At 40.4% G+C, this 6,742-nt stretch overlaps 1 non-coding gene across 1 annotated transcript; it reads left to right on the forward strand.

Moving 5' to 3' along the window:
- Positions 1 to 5,719: 5,719 nt before the first annotated feature.
- On the forward strand, positions 5,720 to 5,849 carry LOC125364347. Its single transcript, XR_007213501.1, has one exon. It is a non-coding gene; the product is annotated as a small nucleolar RNA SNORA51 (small nucleolar RNA).
- Positions 5,850 to 6,742: the final 893 nt, after the last annotated feature.

The raw sequence follows: 6,742 nt of genomic DNA on the forward strand, positions 1-6,742 counted from the left end.
ACAGTCAATCAGGTAAATTTATTACTAGTTCCATGTAATAGACAATAAAACAAAGCCAAGTTTCAAGAACTTGCCAAGGCCTAGACAACAAAGCTGAGATTGGCACGTAGGCGACTCGAACCTAGAATCCAAGTCTCATAGCCGCCATAAACCCTTCTCAGTCAAATTATTAATAAGCCATGCAGCGTAGTATTTGTTCTCATCAGAGGCACTGAGGATTTTTGTGAATCTAATATTGTCATAGTAATCTTTTTTTTTTCCAGTCCTGGGGCTTGCACTAGGGTCTGAGCACTGTCCCTGGCTTCTTTTTGCTCAAGGCTAGCATAGCACTCTACCACTTGAGCCACAGCGCCACTTCTGGCTTTTTCTATATATATGTGGTGCTGAGGAATTGAAACCAGGGCTTCATGTATATAAGGCAAGCACTCTACCACTAGGCCATATTCCCAGCCCCTGTCATATTAATCTTTACATATCCATAACTTAGTAAAATGTATAGCTCATATCAAGAATTCAGTGCCTATGTTTTTCTTAACAAGTGAATTAATTTCTAGTTTGGGCATAAAGCATTGGAAAATTGTCACAGAAGATAAGCAAGCTATATTGACTCAATGAAATTTAGGTGCAATCCACAATATTTTCCCCATTTTCTCTCACTCTACCAGTACTTTGCCACTTCCCCATCAAATAGTAAACGTATGGAACCACATGCTGTGGCTCATGGGGTGATCTTCACTATGCAGGAGGCAGAGATATGGAGGATGAGAGATTCAAAGTCAGGCAGAAAGGTCTGTGAGCCTCATCTCCATAACTAACAAAAAGCTGCGACAGGGCTGGGAATATGGCCTAGTGGCAATAGTGCTTGCCTCGTATATATGAAGCCCTGGGTTCGATTCCTCAGCACCACATATATAGAAAACGGCCAGAAGTGGCACTGTGGCTCAAGTGGCAGAGTGCTAGCCTTGAGCAAAAGAAGCCAGGGACAGTGCTCAGGCCCTGAGTTCAAGGCCCAGGACTGGCAAAAAAAAACTAGGATAGAGGTATGGCTCAAGTGATAGGAGAACCAGCTGGGTAAGGGAGTCAAGAAAGCATGAGGCCCTGAGGTCAAACCTCAGTCTCTCTCTCTCTCTCTCTCTCTCTATCTATCTTGAACACACACCCAAATGGAGTCCTCCTGGCTGGTCTTCTTGAGCTTCGTGATAGTCTCAGAAAAACCTAACATAGAAGAGTTGGTGCTATAGGAATTCTGAGGCTAGGTTGAATAGGTCAAATAACTACCTTCTTTCTCTTTCTTGGGAAGACTGATTTTTAGGACTCAGTGATTACTTTGGGTGGAAGTCAGGCAGCCATGTAGAGGGCCTCAGGAATATGTGTTCCAAGTACAACTGGTGACAGCCTCCAGACAGGTGAGGTATTTCTGATTATAAGTCTTCAGACAACTTCAGACTTGAGCCCTGCCCAGGCCACGTGTAGCGGCAGTGAGCTGTCTCTTTGAGCCTGGCCCAGAGCTGCTGTCACTGTTTTTATACCATCAGGTATGGAGTCTAGAAAACTAGGACATCATTATATCTAAATATTTTTTGTGTGCTTTTAAGAATCTTTTGGACATGTGAACAGTTGCACAAAGTCTTTTCTGAACTAAAATGGTACAATTAGTGTATACAGCCCTGACACAAACCTGAAAGATTTTTTTTTTTACCATCTGTGGCACCTTGACAGGAGAGACAGCCAGAATCTTCTAACAGTTTTAAATTTGAGTAGAATTTCTTTTCTCCTTTAATATAAACCTAGATTATATATATATATATATATATATGTATTCTTAAGGCATATGAGCATATGATCATCTCATGCTCTTCTGCTAAAAGGACTAAAACCTAACCATGCCTTATAACAAATATGTCAGCAACAAAAATACACATAAACTGGAAGTTCTGCCTTTGATATGATTGCGGCTTGGGGAATAAAATGGGGAAATCTAGAGGGAATCTGGCCATAGTGAGTTTGTTGTAGTTGGTTGACTTGTCTTTTTACAAAAGTAATAATATTTGAGTTAGGACTCTTTTTGACTAATAACTAGAATTTCCACTCGTAGCCCTCCTGGTCACAAGTTTGCAGAGTGCCTCAAGATGAGAACTCTTTGTATTGGTTTTGTCACACGCAGACTGTGTAATCACAAATGTGAGGGACTGTCATTTCCTGGGGCCATGGCCTCCTCTTTGGCGTGGACTCCTCTGGCAGGCAGGGAGTGGGTAGCATGAGCTCTTGGTGATGGCGAAATTTCTTGTGCACTTACCTAGAGAAAGAGTGTATAAAAATTGTTCAAAGTATTTTTGTACATTATTCGATTTAATTCTCACACAGCCTGCTGATAAAATACTAACATTATCCCATTTTTCTACATGAAGAAACGGAGGATTTTGGAAGGAAAGTTATTTGCAAAGCCTGTGGTCACTAGAAGGCTGAAATGGAGGCTGGACTAACCCCTGAAGTTCATGAGCTTAATTAATTGCTTCCTGGTATGGCTTTCTTAGTTCAGGAAATCACAGCAATTTCAGACAATGAGGTTCTTAATTAACTAGATTTGTTCTTTTACACAGACATTTAAGAAAAGAAAACAATAGAAAAGCAATTTGGCTATAGAGTTGTTTAGTTATTCAATTCAACTGTCAGCCATGGTGCAGTAGACTGAAGAAAATAGAAGCCAGACCAAAAGACCCAGGGATTGTCCAGGGCCAGCTTGGCCATAGAGATCAGAGGAAAACCCAATATCATGGGACAAAGGGACATTTAAGTGTATAGAAAAACCTCAGAGTAAAGCAGCATGTGAGCCAGATACACTTCAGAGCTAAGAGATCCAGTGGTAGCTGACCTTTCCCAGATGACTGAGCCAATTATTCATGAAGAAGTGAGACAGAGGAACCCACAGTCCACTCACGGTCATGGTATCAATAGCTGCTGACCCTTCCTGAAACTTCTAGACATTATCTTATTAGAGAGCTAGTTCAACACAAAAATACCACTGAAGACCTGCCAGGTGTGAGGCGAAACATTAAATATGATTCTACTGACAAGAGGGCATGAAAGCCCCCCCTCTTTCCTTAGCAGGGCACACATAGGCCTCCAGGCCCCTCACTGAGCTGCTCACCTTGTAGGAACAGCAGTGCACTGGCTCCTGTCCACCACACTGTAACAACACCAGAAAGCTCTCAGTCCTTGGGACACGCTCTATGTCCTATTCCCACCCCACTGTCTTCCTGGAAAACTTACCTCACCCTCATCATCACTCTGCTGACATCTTCATGAAGGAGGCCTTGCTTTTCCTCGTTGGCACTTTGCAGCTACTTCCGCTGACTTCTGGTTGCTTGCAGGGTCTCCCCCTGATGAGAAGGACTCCCCTTGCCTGAATCTTGAATGCGAAGCAAAGCACAGGGCTTGTGGCTGGCTGGATACTCAGTCTCCAGGGCCTGCCTTTTGGCTGAGTGTGTTGACAGGTGGGTCAGAGCCAAGCTCAGACCCTCTTAATCACAAGACAATCACATGATAACCACAAGATAACCGCAACATATCCCTTCTGTTGCACAGACCTGAAAGTACTGAGACTTGCAACTAGCAAAGACACCCTGCTCTCTCTCTCTCTCTCTCTCTCTCTCTCTCTCTCTCTCTCTCTCTTGTGTGTGTGTGTGTGTGTGTGTACAGAACTGAGAGCCTGGATCCTGAGTCCTCTGAATCATTCCACAGCCCTCTCTTCTCTATAACAAGGTGAACTTCTGAATGTGGGTCGACGTTGAAACCAGCAGGAAGATCAATTAGGCCCTTCAGTTCTCCCTGAGCAAGTGCAGAACTCACAGTTCTGTTTGCTTCACAGACTGTCTGACAAATTTAGGGAAAAACCTTGCTGGCTTGCTGCCCTTGGGGACATAATCCAGGGGCTTATGGAGCAAGTGGAAACCTTTCCTGTAGTTAACAACAGCCACCAATATATAAAGAAGATAAATTCCTTTAGTGAAGCCAAACCAGAAGCAATCTTCCACAGAGACTTCAGCTAGTTTACCTTGGTCTGTGAAGTGCTAGGAATCAGAGCTAGTGTCCTGAACACCTGGGAGAATATTTTGCTACTGAGTTATAATACAAGTCCAGTGATGAGAAATAGTACCTCAACCCAGCTAGTCCATTGTCCTGGTGAACACTGAGACTACTTCAACTGAAAAATGACAGGCATCACACTTTTAACCCTGGCTTCTTATGCATAAGTGCCAATAGCAGTATGAAAACAAACAACAACAATGAAGAAAACCAAGGCAATGGATCTCCTCCAAAAGTCAACAATTTCCATAATGTGAGACTTTGAAGAGGGTGTAGTGGGTGAGATTTGAAACACTGAACTCAAAAGAGCAATGTATAAGAACCAAAATAAATTCAAAGAATGTACAAACAGCTGAATGAGAGCAAACAGCTGAATAAAATGAAATAATGAAGACAACCTGGATAGAAAAGAAAAATTCAATTAAGAGACAGAAATTCTGAAAAAAATAAAAAATTTAGAAATGAAAAGTTCAATAATTTGAATAAAATTTCAATCGAAAATACTATGAATAGAATAAAACAAGTTGAAAATGGAGTATTAGGGATAAAAGGTAAAGTAGAGAATTTAGATCAATCAGACAAAGACAGAGCAAAAACAAGAAAATACAAACATAACATGCAAGAACTTTGGGACACCATGAAAAAAACCAAACCTATGAGCCAGGATTGGTGGCTCATACTTGTAATCCTAGCTTCTCAAGAGGCTGAGATGTGAGGATCATGGTTCAAAGTCAGGAGGTAGGAAACTATCTTATTTCTAACCATCAAAAAACTAGAAATGGAGCTGTGACTCAAATGATAGAGCATTATTTTTGAACGAAAAGCTCAAGGACAGCACCCAGGCCCTGCATTCAACCTTCTCTGATAAACGCTCTGAAGAAATTAGGAATAGATGGTATGCACCTGAACATAATAAAAACTGAAGCCTATGACTGATACCATATTAAAGGAGGAAATGGAAATTATTACCACAGAAGTCAGGAATGAGACAAGTTGTTCATTCTCCCCACTTTTATTCAACACAGTACTGGAATTCCTAGCCAGAGCAATAAGTCAAGAAAAAACAATAAAGGGATATGAATAGGGCAGGGAAACATCAAATGATCCCTATTCACAGATATTTTAAAAGATCCCAAAGAGAACAGCAAAATGTTCCTAGATATGAAAGACGCTTCTGTCATTTTAACAGTATATAAAATTAGCATATGTGCCCCGCACTGGTGGCCCACGTCTGTAATCCTAGCCACTCAGGAGGCTGATATCTAAGGATCATGGTTTGAAGTCAGTCTGGTCAGGAAATCTATGAGACACTTATCACCCATTATCTACCCATATAAAGCTGGAAGTGTCGCCATGGCTCAAATGGTAGAACATTAGACTTGAGCAAGAGAAGCTCAGGGACAGTGCTTAGCCCTGAGTTCAAGCCCCAGGTCTGGTAAAAAGAACAACAACATGGAACCACTCACTTTTCTGCATGCCAACAATGAACAGGATGAGAAAGAAATCAGGAAAATAATTCAATTCCTAATAGTCTCAAAAAAAATTAGGAATTATCTTAACTCAGGAGGTGAAAGACATACACAATGCAAACTATAAAACTTTGAATAAATAAACCAAAGAAGATACCAGAAGAGGTCTTCGGGTACTTACCATAGGCTGTGTTCTTACACTGACAGTATAGAAAGAGGAGGCAGAGTAAACTACCCCATATACACCTCAGGTCAGGCCCTGTGCCTGGTCTGGATTATGAATGGGAGATATGGGAAAAAAGAAGATACCAGAAGAGAAAAAGACCTCTCCTACTCATGGATTGGCAGAATTAAAATTGTGAAAATGTCTATACTCCCAAATGCTATCTATGGATTCATTGCAATTCCCATTCAATGCACAATGTCACAGAATGCACATTTGTCACAGAAAGTGAAAAATCATTCCTAAAATTCATATGGAAACATAAAGACCACAAAGAACAAAGCAATACTTACTCAGTATTAGTATTAAAGAGCAATGCTGGGTATATCATAATGGACTTCCAACTATACTACAGAGCCACAAGTAATAATACCATCAGGTATTGGCAAAGAAACATACATGAAAACAAATGGAACAGAAGATCTATAGTAAACCTATGTTATCTATAGCAAGATGAATTTTTACAAAGGAATACAAAAGTCTACATGGAGAAATGGCAGCTTGTTTAACAATTGTGTTGTTAATATTGGTTTTCTACATGTAGAAGATGGAAACTAGACCCTAGATTTTTATGTAAGAACTGAAAGTTTAAAGCTACTATGGGAAAACATTGGAGGATACAAGCATAGGCAATTATTTTCTGAATAGGAGTGCAATTGCTCAGTAAATAAGAGCAAGAACTGACAAACGGGAATACATTGAATTAAAAAGCTTCTGCACATAAAGGAAACAATTACCAGAAAAAAGAGATATTTCAGACAATGGGAGAGGATATTTTCTGTCCATTAAACAGATAAGGGGTTAATATCCTTACTATATAAACAGCTCAAAAAGTTAAAAACAAAGGATTTGAACAGAGAGTGCTCAGAAAAAGAAACACAAATGACTAGTAAATACACAGAGAAGCAGTTAACATCTTTACCCACAAAGGAAAAATGCAAATCTGACTATACTGAGATTCCAT

This window comes from Perognathus longimembris, chromosome 15 (assembly GCF_023159225.1).
Source record: "Perognathus longimembris pacificus isolate PPM17 chromosome 15, ASM2315922v1, whole genome shotgun sequence".
Classification (NCBI taxonomy): domain Eukaryota; kingdom Metazoa; phylum Chordata; class Mammalia; order Rodentia; family Heteromyidae; genus Perognathus; species Perognathus longimembris.